The sequence below is a fragment of the Primulina eburnea genome, chromosome 13 (genome assembly GCF_022965805.1).
Source record: "Primulina eburnea isolate SZY01 chromosome 13, ASM2296580v1, whole genome shotgun sequence".
NCBI classification, from domain to species: Eukaryota; Viridiplantae; Streptophyta; class Magnoliopsida; order Lamiales; family Gesneriaceae; genus Primulina; species Primulina eburnea.
The window spans coordinates 5,527,501-5,543,130 of record NC_133113.1 but is presented as its reverse complement, the minus strand read 5'-3'; the positions used below and the strand labels follow the sequence as shown (position 1 = coordinate 5,543,130).

General features: G+C 39.4%; 1 non-coding gene across 1 annotated transcript; it reads left to right on the top strand.

The window, feature by feature from the left end:
* Nucleotides 1-9,213: 9,213 nt before the first annotated feature.
* LOC140811000 (small nucleolar RNA R71) lies at nt 9,214-9,320 on the top strand. The gene has a single exon (XR_012113394.1). It is a non-coding gene; the product is annotated as a small nucleolar RNA R71 (small nucleolar RNA).
* Nucleotides 9,321-15,630: the final 6,310 nt, after the last annotated feature.

Here is a 15,630-nt window from a genome sequence, read left to right as displayed (position 1 = left end):
TAAGTGAATACGAGTATCGTCCCACAAGGACTGCGTTACACTATTTTTATTTTCAAGTAAAATTTCTTTAGCAACGATAAAATGAGTGGATGATTAAACTAATGTAAATTAAACAACTAAAATAATTAAAATGCAAAGAAAACGTATTCAAGAAAGCAATGATTAATTTGGATTGAATCAATTGAGAAATGAATTTGTTGGGAATTAGCAGTTCACCTACCACTCGTGTTTAAATAATTACACTCGAATTTTACTCGTGCATTCGACGGAATTCCCTAGACTAATTAATATACTCTGTCGAGCTATATTAATACTAATCATAAACATGTAGTAATCAAGTGTCCTCAATTATTTAACAGTTCAAGATTGCATTATGTTCTATGGAATCCACTAGCTTTCGTCCGGGTGAACTATCACTATCGACACGTGCCCAACTCCGTATATCTACTAAAATTGTAAATCCGTGGTTTATACTATTTGATCCTATTGTTAATTATTCTATCGAAATCATCAACAACATGAAATAATCAAAGGAAGTTAGCTAGGCCTCGATTGAAACAAGAAAGAACAATAGCATAAACAAATCACTAATAAAAACGTCGAGAAATAATGTTAAACACCGAGTACGAGGTAGGATCCCCTCAAATCCTAACAAATCTAGAGTTTAGCTACTGAAATTCATGATAGAAACCAACAATCAATGTAAGAAATAAAATACTGAATAATGAAAATACTAAAGATGATGATGGATGCCGGCCACGACGCGTGGAAATCTCGAGGTCTTCGAAAATCTCCTTTGCTCCTCGCCTCCTCTCCAAGAAAAGTGATGAAAATATGATAGATGTCCCAAAAAAACGGCTGCTGATCTCGTGTGTTAGGTTTTGGTGTAGGATAGAGTCCCTAGAAATTTGAAAACAAATCTTTCTCAATCTCGCTTCTCGCTAGGGCGGTATATTTTGACCGCCCTAGCGTGAGGTCCTCGAATAAGCTTCCTCGAGCATGTCCCTGGTTTCGCTGGGGCGGTCACTTTTGACCGCCCTAGCGAGACACTTGCGCAAAATGATCCTCGGCCAGACCACAATGCTCGCTGGGGCGGTCACTTTTGACCGCCCTAGCGAGACCTCTTCGATATTATGCCAAAGTTTCTCCCACTTTTTGGTTCAATTCCTACAAAATAACCACAGAATACACGAGATCAGTCAAATGCTAAATAATGATAAAAAAAAATGCAAAATTCAACTAAAACAAACTAATATGATGCATGAACGCGACTCAAAACCACACTAAAAACACGTAAAAACGAGTCCTATCAACTCCCTCATACTAACCTTTTGCTCGCCCTCGAGCAAAATAGGTTAAAGCACGAGATTCTAAACAAACAAACAAACACAAAATACTCAAACAAGAAAATAACCAACACAAGTAAATGTCAATGGTGAGTTAACAACTTTTATGCTCATGCCTCAGTGAACTTTCTCACATACAAATCATAATCAAGTCAAATCACAAACGAATACTCATTCTCATCTACACATAAATCTTGACACTAATTTGAACGTGTGTGTGTCATGATGGGTCTAGTCATTCGTACTTCAAATAGATCAATCATCAAATCATGCGGGTTACTCAATTAACACTTCAATACAAGTCTCACTAGCATGCACCCCCGTCTCCATTTATCACTAACCATAAATTGAACTTTATTCAATTCTTGAGTGCAGATAAGGGTATCGAAAAGAAGGAAAATAAGCTCAAGTGGCTAAAAGTTGGGAGTACACCGATCATTTTCATTGTGCAAATCGTCAATACTTTTCGTCTGACTTTCCTCGTCTCCTTACATCTCCAACTTTTGGCCTAGGAATAGAATTTCATTCCTTTTATTTCGGCTCCCCCTCACCTTACATCTCCCTTTTTTTCTCAAAGTTCTTTTTGCAAGAAACTTTGTTATTTCAACATGTTTAGATGCACAATTTTCACACATGTACTCCCTAGGCTAAGAATATATAACTTTGGATTACAGCTGGTTAGGAGTATGATATTTTAATTCAGTGCATTGGAAAGGAGGTATATGTAAAGTTCAAGGCAAATCAAATGTTCTCATTCAAGGTCCCAATTAGTGACTTATTTTCTCGGGTTTACATGCTAAATCAACTCATAAATGATGCCTTTCAAGTTAACCACACAAAATCTTCAAATTTCACCATTATTCCTACAAAATTCTATTCCCCACACATATGTGCTCAAAAAGTTCAAAATTTGTTCCAAGATTCATGCTTTAACAATCAAGAGTACCATTCATGAAGTGACCCAATCAATACTTTTGTATACTATCAATTCAACATCATCATTGGCTCATAAACTATGTCTTCTCACCATAAACGACACCAAACATGCAATACTATAACAAACTAAAAACAACCAACTCAAAACAAGCAATACTAACACCAATTAACTAAACAAACATATCAATCTACCCCCCCTCATACTAGAGTTGTGCAATGACCTCATTGCACAAAACGAAACAAACACTAAAAACATAAAAACTCTTGAATGTAAATGCCAAGACAGAATATGCAAAATAAAAAGAAAGGGGAAACAGTAAACTCCCCTGATCAGAAATCATCCTCCTCCTCATTCTCTGGCGGTGGAAATCCCTCTTCAGCTGCTGGGGGCATAGGATAATTGTACTGAAAATGGAAGGGTGGCGGGTATGCGGGTGTAGGTGGCCGTCCGGAAGTGTCGATGCCCAAATGAGTCGAGATCCCCTGTACCAAGTATTCGATGTTCTGAATGTGGGCCTGATTAACGGCCTGGTACTGAGTCTGATAAGTGGCCCAAGCGCCCAATTCGTCGACGCGATCTTGCATGGCACGGCGGCGCGGCGGCGGAGGTGGTGGTGCATGTCCTAAGGCCGGAGGTGGTTGAGCTGCTCCCCCATACTCGAAAAATACCTCCTCGGGCAGCTCAGCCTGTCGCTTCTCCCTCTTGGATTTATAAAGAGCCTCATCAATGGCTCGCATCGGCGGTAACCACTCATCATCATCTGCGAATGTCACCCTCGCTCGGGCACATAGCTCAGTCACTATCGTCGGGAAGTAAAAAGCCAAATTGCTGCTATTAATACACATGTTAAGCTGTCCGAAAATGAGCTTGCCCACATCAATCACCATCCCAATACAGATGGCATAAAGAACAACCGCCGGCTCACGCTGCACATCACTCGTATGGCCGACCGGCATCAATCTCTTAGACAAGAATGCATACCACAATGCCTCCTCCACTTTCAAAATTTTTTCAAGAAAGATCGTATAAGTCCCCGGTTGTTTCCACGTGGTGCCCGGATAACAGAGTGTGCAAATGATCAAATCATAATCCGAGTTAAGCACACACGCCTGAAACACCGAATCGTCCACCGACGGTAAACCCAACATTTCCTTGATCGTCTTGGAATCATACGGGACTAGATGTCCCCTCACAAACGCCTTATACTCATTCCCATCCGGAGCATTGGCATAAAATTCACGCACAACCGGAACCACAGCTGCATTCGGTTGTGCTACAAAGATATTCCACCCTCTTCTTTCTACTTGGGACTCCGAAAAAAGATTGATAATAGACGAGCTAAATCCACGCTCAGGGATTGGTTTCCTATGTAGTCTAGCATTTTCAAATCTCTCCCTAGCTTTTTCATTCACAAACATAGATGGAGTGGACCGAGAACTAGAAGCACCGTGAGTTACCTTAGATATTTTGGGTGCCATTGTGGAAAATTGGAGAAGAGCACAAGTAGCCCGTAGTAGGAGGATGTTTTCTGGAACTTGGTGTCGTTCGGGAACGGAAGAGGCCGCCGGAAAAGAGGCGGCGGTGGCCGGAAATCTTGGGTTCTCCGGAGAGTTGAGTTCTTGACCGGAAAAATCGCGTCTTGACACTTGGTGAAGGTGAGGGTGCACGATTGTACCTGAAATTTTGTGACAAGAGATGAATTGAGTGAGATTGAGAGATTGGGAGCGAAAAAATCGGGAAGGGGGCGAGGGTTTCGAAGTGGAGAAGAAAATAGAAGAGGAAAGTTTTTATAATCTGCGCGACTCGCTATGAGAGAAGTTTTCGGAAAAAAAAATTTGATTATCTGTGCGACTCGCTAGGGCGGTCAAAACTGACCGCCCGAGCGAGAAGTTTTCGAAAAAAAATGTTTGAAAAATACGAGTTGTCGCTGGGGCGATCACCTTTGACCGCCCTAGCGAGGAGTTCTCGACTTAAAACCTTTAAAAAAAACGTATCTCTCGCGGGGGCGGTCAATTATGACCGCCCTAGCGAGGCGTTTTCGGCGACTATGTATTTGAAAAATGCGAGTGCCTGCTGGGGCGGTCAGTTTTTGACCGCCCTAGCGAGACAGTCTCGTTTTTAAAATGAATGCAATGCCATGCAACTACCTAAATGCAAATGATGCGATTGAAAAAAAAAAGAAAATATAATTAAAATCAATATAAGGAGTCGAAGTAGTTCTCAATTTATAGTCTAGAGCTCGACTTTTCACCCATGTCCTCAATGACTGTCATGGAGCCGAGTGACTCCAATTTGTGGCTCAATTGTGCCACCGATATAGTGCTTCAATCTTTGAGCGTTCACAGTAAATGTTTCTTCCTTGCTACCATGCAACACCACTGCACCTGATGGGAACACCTTGGCTATAGTGAATGGTCCTGACCACCTTGACTTTAGCTTGCCCGGAAAGAGTCGTAAGCGAGAATTGTATAACAACACCGCTTCACCCACTTTGAATTCCCTTCTTATGATGTGTTTATCATGGGCTCGTTTGGTGCGTTCCTCGTAAGATAGTGCAAGATCATAAGCTTTTCCTCTAAACTCATCTAACTGATTCAACTGCAGCAATCGTTTTTCACCTGCAAGAGCAAAATCAAAGTTTAGTGCTTTGGTCGCCCAATATGCTTTATGCTTTAATTCTACTGGTAGATGACATGCTTTACCAAAAAGCAACCTATATGGTGTAGTGCCTATAGGTGTTTTAAAAGCAGTACGATAAGCCCACAAAGCATCATCTAACCGAATGGACCAGTCCTTTCTATTCACATTAACCGTCTTCTCTAAAATCCTCTTAATTTCTCGATTGGATACTTCAACTTGTCCACTAGTTTGGGGATGGTACGTAGAGGAAACCTTGTGGGTGACACCATATTTGCCCAACAGTTTATCAAAAATTTTGTTGCAAAAATGGGTGCCACCATCACTTATGATTGCACGTGGTGCACCAAATCGATTAAAAATACGTTTCTCCAAAAATTTTAACACCCCTTGTGCATCATTAGTGGCACAAGCCTCTGCCTCCACCCATTTAGATACATACTCCACTGCCACCAAAATATATTTTTTTGTGAAAGAACTAGGAAACGGTCCCATAAAGTCTATCCCTCACACATCAAAAACCTCATACTCAATGATATTATTTAAATGCATTTCGTGACGGTTAGAGATGTTACCTGTCCGCTGGCATTTATCACAATGTAGCACATAAGAACGAGCATCTTTAAAGAGAGTTGGCCAATAAAAGCCACTTTCCAGTACCTTGGATGCCGTCCTTATTGGTCCGAAATGACCACCTACCTCACGGTCATGGCAATGGTTGAGAATTCGATCAAACTCTTCCTCCGCAACACACCGTCTTATCATGGAATCTGCACAAATTTTTAACAAAAACGGTTCCTCCCAAAAATAGTATTTCACGTCAGAAAAGAATTTCTTTCGTTGGTGAAACGATAGGTTTGGTGGAGGTGTGCCTGTGACAAGAAAGTTAGCGAAATTTGCATACCATGGACAAAGTTTCATCTCAAGCAATTGTTCATCCGGAAACCAGTCATCTATATCATCGTCACTGCCCTTAATTCTAACATGCTAAAGCCTAGACAGATGATCAGCAAATACATTTTCCACACCCTTTTTATCTCGAATATCGAGATCAAATTCTTGCAATGATAAAATCCACCTAATTAACCTAGGTTTCGCATCTTTCTTTGCAAGCAAGTATTTGAGGGCAGAATGATCTGTATACACAGTTACTTTAGACAGAACAAGGTATGAATGAAATTTATCGAAAGCAAATACTATAGCAAGTAATTCATTTTCAGTAGTAGCGTAATTTAATTGAGCATCATTTAAAGTCTTACTTGCATAGTAGATGGTATGAAATACCTTGTTCTTCCTTTGACCCAGCACCGCACCAACAGCTGTATCACTAGCATCGCACATCACCTCAAACGGTAACTCCCAATCAGGGGCAGTCAGAACAGGTGCTGTCACCAAGCTTTCCTTGAGTATCTCGAATGCATGCAGACAAGCAGAATCAAAATTAAATTCAACATCTTTCATCAACAAAGAGGATAAAGGTTTAGCAATTTTAGAAAAATCTTTAATAAAGCACCTATAAAAACCAGCATGCCCTAGGAAACTTCTAACTCCTTTTATTGATGAAGGTGGTGGTAAGTTTTTGATTACTTCCACCTTGGCCTTGTCGACCTCAATTCCATTCTCTGATACCTTGTGTCCTAACACAATCCCCTCTTGAACCATAAAATGACACTTTTCCCAATTTAACACCAAATTGCTCTCTTCACATCTAATTAACACCAAGTTCAAATTCTCTAAACATTCATTAAATGAGGAGCCAAAAATAGAGAAATCATTCATAAAAACTTCAAGGAAATTTTCAATCATGTCATGAAAGATAGCGGTCATGCATCTTTGAAATGTTGCAGGTGCATTGCATAAACCAAAAGGCATACGCCTAAACGCAAAGGTACCATAAGGGCAAGTGAAAGTAGTTTTCTCTTGGTCCTCAGGTGCAATTGTGATTTGATTGTATCCCGAATATCCATCTAAAAAGCAATAAAATTCATGACCTGCTAATCGTTCAATCATTTGATCGATAAATGGCAAGGGAAAGTGATCTTTACGGGTTGCATCATTCAATTTCCTATAATCTATGCACACACGCCAACCCGTAACAGTTCTAGTGGGAATCAACTCATTTTTTTCATTAGTAATAACAGTAATCCCACCCTTTTTAGGCACACATTGTACATGACTTACCCACGCACTATCAGAGATAGGATAGATAATTCCTGCATCCATAAGTTTAATTGTTTCATCTTTTACTACCTCTTGCATCTTTGGATTGAGTCTCCTTTGTGGTTGTGCTAGAGGTGAGTATTTATCTTCCATCAGAATTTTGTGCATGCAGATCGAAGGACTTATCCCTTTTATGTCCGAAACCTTCCAAGCGAATGCTCCTTTATGCTCCTTAAGGACTCCCAAGAGCTTACTCTCCATATCATCTGTCAAAGAAGAGGAAATAATAACAGCCAATTTATTATTTTCTCCTAAATATACGTACTTGAGATGTGGAGGTAGTGGTTTGAGCTCCAAAGTAGGTGGTTCCTCTAGGCTTGACTTTTGAGGCATTAAATCTTTTCTGTCTCCCAATTCCTCTAGTCTAAGCCTCACTTGCTTTCTCCAAGGTGGAATGGCATTCAAGTGATCTACCATCTCCATCTTTTCCTCGTCTAGCTCGTCCTCCTGCTTTTCAGTAGTGAGAGTGGCCTCCAATGGTTCTTTCAATCCATCCTGCACAAAATCACAAACAAGAGAATCCAAGACATCAATACGAAAACAACTATCATCTGTGTGCTTGAGAGTATTGAAGACATAAAAAATAATTTCTTCTTCTCCAACTCTCAGTCTCAATTTCCCCTCTTCAACATCAATCAGTGCTTTCCCTATAGCCAGAAACGGTCTCCCTAGGATTAAAGGCATCTCTAAATCTTCCTCCATGTCAAGTACCACAAAATCTGCAGGAAAAATAAACTTATCCACTTTCACCAAAACATCTTCGATAATCCCACGTGGATACTTGACAGATCTGTCAGCCAGCTGCAACGACATCCTAGTTGGCTTGGGGTCACCTAATCCCAGTCTCCTAAACACAGAAAAAGGCATCAAATTAATACTCGCACCAATATCACATAGAGCTTTATGAAAATTAATGTCACCAATAATGCAAGGTATAGAGAAACTCCCTGGATCTTTTTGCTTAGGAGGCATCTTGTTTTGAACTAAAGCGGAGCAATTTTCAGTCAAATTCACCGTCATATGATCTTCTAGCTTCCTCTTATTTGCTAAGATATCTTTCAAGAATTTTGTATAACTTGGCATATTCAATAAAGCATCAGCAAAAGGAATGTTAATATGCAATTTTTTAAATATCTCAAGAAATTTACCAAATTGTGCATCTAATTTAGCTTTCTTCATTGCTGCAGGAAAAGGTGGAGGGATAACAATTTTATTTTGTGCAATAGGTGTAGATGTAGAGTTAGAAGACTTACCTCCTCGATTTTCCACCTCATCCTCACCGTGCTTGGCCTTTTCCTCATTAGACTCGAGTGTTTTTCCACTACGCAATTCCACAGCCTTCACATGTTCTCTCGGGTTAGTTTCCGTGTTGCTTGGCAAAGCTCCTTGCTCCCTATTAGCAATCAACTTAGCCAATTGTCCAATTTGATTCTCTACCCCTTTATGGATGCATCTTGGTTCTGAAATCTCGTCTCTGTTGCAGAAATAAATTTAGTCATCATTTGCTCTAAATTGGACTTCTCCTCCCGAGGTGGTTTTGGCTTGAATCCTTGGTGCATCCCATGTGGTAGACCTCTTTGTTGGCGATTTTGGTTGTTTTGACCTCCCCATGAAAAGTTTGGGTGATTCCTCCATCCCGGATTATATGTGTTCGAATAAGGATCATTTCTAGGACGGTTCTGGAATCCCACTTGTTTTACCGGTGCTCCCTCAGGCACATACAATGGATTGCCATCTTGGCAATCCTACACGTCATGCTCACCCCCACACTTATCACAAAAAATTTCTTGCAGACGCATAGCCGACCCACTCATGCTCATCCCATCAATCTTTCTATTCAAAGCCTCTAACTGTGCTGAAACCGCCGACAAATCATTAACTTGATTAACTCCAGCACCTCGTTTCTACCTATCAGACTGAGGATGATAGCTACTAGCAGCCATCTCCTCCAATAACTCATATCCTTCCTCAGCCGTTTTTCTCAGTAAGTTACCACAGGCAGCAGCATCTATCATAGTACGGTTAGGAGTAAGCAGACCGTAGTAGAAAGTTTGAACAACTAACCCAAGAGGCAGCTCATGGTGTGGACATCTCCTCAACAAGTCCTTGTAGCGCTCCCATGCCTCGTAAAGTGACTCTTGTTCATATTGAGCAAAAGTAGTAATGTCGGCTCTAAGCTTCATAGTCTTCGATGGAGGAAAGTACTTGATCAGGAATGCCTTTGCCATATCCTCCCATGTAGTAATAGACCGTACAGGCAAACAGTTTAACCACGACTTAGCTTTATCTCTCAGTGAAAAAGGAAATAAACGCAAACGAACAGCATCATCAGTCACGCCATTAAACTTAAAAGTATCACAAATTTCAAGAAAGTCAGCTATATGAGAATTAGGGTCGTCAAGTGCACTTCTCCCAAATTGGACAGTGTTCTGAATCATCTGAATGATAGCTGGCTTGATCTCAAACTGATTAACTCGGATGACTGGCCTTACGATGCTTGGACGTGCTCCATCAAGAGATGGCTGTGCATAATCCATCATCGGTATACGCCTTGGCTCCTCTCCTTGTTGATCTTCTGCCATTCTTTCCTTCGCTCTTTGCTGCTGCAGTCGACGTCTAGCTGTGCGTTCAATCTCGGGGTCAAAAGGTTCAAGCTTAAACTCGAGTGATCTTCGCATGCACCACAAGAAAAATCTGCAACACAATGAGAGTATCAAATAACAATAAAATAAATAATACTAAAGAATTTAAATGAAAAATAAAAAATTGTGAATCAACAGTCCCCGGCAACGGCACCAAAAACTTGATCGAGCAAAAATTGCACAGTGAATAGTCCCAAAATTTATTTTATAAATGAAATCTCGATTTAAATACCGCAAGTGCACGATAGTCAAGTTATAATAAACGTAAGTGAATACGAGTATCGTTCCACAAGGACTGCGTTACACTATTTTTATTTTCAAGTAAAATTTCTTTAGCAATGATAAAATGAGTGGATTATTAAATTAATGTAAATTAAACAACTAAAATAATTAAAATGCAAAGAAAACGTATTCAAGAAAGCAATGATTAATTTGGATTAAATCAATTGAGAAATGAATTTGTTGGGAATTAGCAGTTCACCTACCACTCGTGTTTAAATAATTACACTCGACTTTTACTCGTGCATTTGACGGAATTCCCTAGACTAATTAATATACTCTGTCGAGCTATATTAATACTAATCATAAACATGTAGTAATCAAGTGTCCTCAATTATTTAACAGTTCAAGATTGCATTACGTTCTATGGAATCCACTAGCTTTCGTCCGGGTGAACTATCACTATCGACACGTGCCCAACTCCGTATATCTACTAAAATTGTAAATCCGTGGTTTATACTATTTGATCCTATTGTTAATTATTCTATCGAAATCATCAACAACATGAAATAATCAAAGGAAGTTAGCTAGGCCTCGATTGAAACAAGAAAGAACAATAGCATAAACAAATCACTAATAAAAACGTCGAGAAATAATGTTAAACACCGAGTACGGGGTAGGATCCCCTCAAATCCCAACAAATCTAGAGTTTAGCTACTGAAACTCATGATAAAAACCAACAATCAATGTAAGAAATAAAATACTGAATAATGAAAATACTAAAGATGATGATGGATGCCGGCCACGACGCGTGGAAATCTCGAGGTCTTCGAAAATCTCCTTTGCTCCTCGCCTCCTCTCCAAGAAAAGTGATGAAAATATGATAGATGTCCCAAAAAAAACGGCTGCTGATCGCGTGTGTTAGGTTTTGGTGTAGGATAGAGTCCCTAGAAATTTGGAAACAAATCTTTCTCAATCTCGCTTCTCGCTAGGGCGGTATATTTTGACCGCCCTAGCGTGAGGTCCTCGAATAAGCTTCCTCGAGCATGTCCCTGGTTTCGCTGGGGCGGTCAAAAGTAGCGAGACACTTGCGCAAAATGATCCTCGGCCAGACCACAATGCTCGTTGGGGCGGTCACTTTTGACCGCCCGAGCGAGACCTCTTCGATATTATGCCAAAGTTTCTCCCACTTTTTTGTTCAATTCCTACAAAATAACCACAGAATACACGAGATCAGTCAAATGATAAATAATGCTAAAAAAATGCAAAATTCAACTAAAACAAACTAATATGATGCCTGAACGCGACTCAAAACCACACTAAAAACACGTAAAAACGAGTCTTATCAGCATCACATCAGCTGCAAGTGGAAGTTTTGGGGAGAATTCTTCAGCGGAGCCTTTTCTTTCCCTTTTCCTTTTTCATTATATTCCACCACAGAAAGTTGTTCTATGGTAGCATCTTAGTCTATATCTTCTTCCAGTTCTTCCACTATTTCTTCTTGAACTGATTGACTGGGAGGCTGATCCTGATGATCAGTTGCAAAGCTAGATGCCTCAGTGTACTTTTTGGAAATCGGTTTCTGAGCAGCTTCAGACATGAAGAAAGTCTCAGGAAGCACCAGATGAGATGATGGCAGTTCTGGTCTAGCTGATGTTTCCTGGACTGTTGGAATGACAATTTGTTCAGTTGGTAACTGAACTGTTCCAATTTGAACTTCTAATTCTGTTGTTTAGACCAGTTCATCTTCTATCATCAATGCAACAACTTCATCAACAGCTGTATCATCTTTATATTCCATCTGAATATCCTCAGCAACCGATTGCAACAGTTTGTCTACATTTGCTAGATTTAGTTCTTCAGTATTGATAGAAGGTTTTGCTACTGGTTCAGAGACTGGAAGGATAATTATTGTTGTGGATGAGGAGGTTTGATATACGGAGGAGAGTGGATGGGGAACCTCTGGAACCAGTTCTGCTAGTCGGACCATAGCTAACTCTGTTTCGGCTGAAGCTGTCAACTGCTCCTCTGCCACATCAGTTGGAGGGAACTCCTCAGCTGTTGTTGGACTGATGGTGTCCACTAGAACATGTAACTATTGTTACATCTCCCAATTCTTAACCTTAATTTAGAGAGTGATGAGATCTGAGTCCAGTTATTGAAAGACTGCTCGATCATGGTATGTAGTCGGACTAGTTGGATAATAGTTTTTCTTCAATTCAGTTGTCACCTCAGCTAGCATATTGATTCTCATTAAGTCAAAGAAGGACCTTCTTTCCATGGCTTGGGCGACTGAGGTTGCTTTCACAGCTTTCATCACCGCTAACTCCAGTGATATGAACTTCTTCAGAACTGCCTTCTTCTTCAGTTTCTTTGCAAGTGTGACAGTTCTGAATTGCACCCATTTGGCATAATGCAATATTTTCAGCTCCGCATGCTCATTGATGGCGTCCATAATGAGATTAATTTGGGTCTGAATAGCATTGATGGGCTGTGGTTATTCAGTCAGCTTTACCTTGCCCTTTGGATCAGTTAAGGCATGAGGCAAATCTAGTCCTGAACCAGTTGTGTCCACCACCTCTCTGATGAGGACTCCTTTTGAGTGTGCCTGCGGTAGGATTGTGGGGTGGACAAGTGTGGTGAGAGGAGCTAGAATTCTAGTTAGCTTCAGCTTCTCACAAAATTCATTTATGATTGTTGAGGGGTAGTCAGCTGCAATTTTTGTCTCCAGTTTGGCTGCGGGTAGAACTGATTGAATTGGAACTACAAGAAGAGGCTTTTCAGCTACAAAGGGCAGTATTCTGAGCTCAGGAAGAGCTCTTGGAGTAGCAGCCAGCTTAGTCCTCTGAGACCTCGGCTTCATCAACAGTTGAGGAGAGGGGGTCTTTTTCGAATCACTGGTGGACAAAACCAGTTTCCTCTTGGACTTAGAGGCAGCAGTTGTTTTTTCCTTGACAGATTTTTTCAATTTAATAGCCCCTTCTTCAAATCCACTCTTTTTGGATTGAGTGTTTTGAACAGTGTAGGCTTTGAACTTGGAGGTTGAAGAAGATGATTCCAGAGGAACCCCTGAATCCTCAATCAGTTTGCTCAGTTGAGGAGAAAACCCCTTTCAGTCTGAAACATGTTCTTCAAAATGTTGAACATGATTGATGACTAGTTAACTTTGATACCTTTCATAATGGCGGTTAGGACCTGAGACTTTTGTTGTTCAGTTGAGATATATTCTAGTCTGATGTCTTTCTTGAGAGCATGATCTCTGATGAAGTGATGCCTGACATCAATGTTATTGGTTCTGGAATGAAGAATTTGATTATATTGTAATCACAATGGAGCTGGTGTTGTCATATAAGATTAGTGACTTTTCAACTATCACTCTATAATCTTTCAGTTGTTACTGAATCTAGAGCAGTTGAGCATAACAATTTCCAACAACTAAATATTTAGCTTCAGTTGTGGAAGTGACAATGGATGTTTGCTTATTGCTAAACCATGAGATCAGTTTGCTTCCTAGAAACTGACATGATCCACTTGTACTTTTGCGATCAAGCATACATACTGCGTAATCTGCATCTGAATATCATACTAAATTGAAATAATCCTTAGCATACCATAAGCCCATATTAGCAACTAAGAAATGCGATTGTTTAGGATTAGTTTGAAATCTAGAACATAAACAGAGAGCAAACATAATATCAGGACAGCTAGCAGTTAGATATAATAAGGAACCTAATAAATCTCTGTAGATTACCATCTCAACTGATATTCCCCCTTCATCTTTATCTAACTTAACTGATGAACTCATGTGAGTGGATGCAGCTGAACATATTTCCATGCAAAATTTCTTTAGCAGTTCCTTTGTACATGTGGTCTGACTGATATAAATACCGGTTTTCAGTCGCTTCACTGCAAACCTATGAATAATGTCAGTTCAGCCATCATGCTCATCTTTAACTTATCCTGCATCAACTTAGCAAACTTGTCGCATAGTTTGGGATTAGTTGATCCAAATATAATCTCATCAACATAAATTTGAACAAGTAATGAATGATATTTTTTTTTCTAAATTTGAACAAAGTTTTATAAAAAATTCCTACTGTTAAATCTTGATCAATTAAGAACTTGGATAATGTCTCATACCAAGCTCTAGGTATTTGTTGTAGACCATATAAAACCTTATTAAGATGATAAACGTGATCAGGGAGTAGGTGATTTACAAAACTTGGTGGTTTTTCTACGTAGACCTCTTCTTGTAACTGATCATTCAGAAATGCGCTTTTCACATCCATTTGATATACTTTGAAATTTTTGAAGGATGCGTAGGATATGAATATCTTGATTGCTTCCGATCAAGAAACTGGAGCATATGTCTCATCGTAATGTATTCCTTCCTCATGCCTGTAGCCTTGTGTGACTAGTCTCTCTTTGTTGTGCACAACTGAACCATCTTCGTTCAGTTTGTTCCTATATACCCATTTGATACCTATAATATATTTTGAAAGTGGTCTTGGAACTAACGTCCAGGCATTGTTATGGGTAAACTGATTTAGCTTTTCTTGCTTAGAAATGATTAACTAAGATCAGCTAGAGCTTCTTTGGTTTTCTTTGGTTCGAAATGCGATATGAAATCAGAATGTATAAATAAATTTAACATCTGATTTCTAGTCTTTATCGGATTAGTTACCTATTACCAAATTTTGAGGATGATTTCTGTTCCATCTCTAGATTGGATCTGTTAGGCCACTTTTCATATCTGGTTCAGTTTTTAACTGACCAGTTTCTTCTGCTTCAGTTGGAATAATGTCAGTTTGTGTTTGAATGTGATCTTGTTGTTCAAAAAACTGACCATTTGGAGTTGTATCATGTCCAACTTGTGGTTCTACCACTCCTGGCTTTGGTGTTTAAAGGAATTTTTTGACAACATGATTTTAATTTCCTGGTCATTTTCCAAACATATCTATTAAGCGATTAATCAGCTCAACTGGATCCGTTAGCTTATCAGTTATCATAGTTTCATCAAATACGACATGTATAGATTCTCAAACATTGAGAATACACTTATTAAATATCATATAAGCTTTACTAACTGAAGAATAACCAAGAAATAATCTTTCATCTGATTTAAAATCGAAGGCAGTTAAGTGATTCTTACCATGGTTATGAATGAAGCATTTGTACCTGAATATTCTAAAGTATGAAACCACACTTTTCTTACTATGCCAGATCTCATCGTGTGTTTTCGAATGATTCTTATTAATCATTGATCTGTTCTTAGTGTAACACGCTGTGTTAACTGCTTCTGCCCAAAACCTTTGAAAAATACCAGAATCAGATAGTATTGTTCTTGCTTCCTCCTTAAGAGTTCTATTTCTTTGTTCAACTATAACATTCTATTGTGGTTTTCTTGCAGCTGAGAACTAATGTCTGATTCCTAAATTTTCAAGAAACTGAGATAAAGTCTGATTGAAATATTCGGTTCCGCGATCAGATCGTATTTTGTCAATACCAACTGGTTTTTCATAAAAGTCTTTCGAAAAATTTTAGTAGTTGCGAAGCAGTTTGATCTTTTGATTTAAGAAAAATTACCCAAGTAAATCTTGAAAAGTCATCAACAATTACAATTTATATT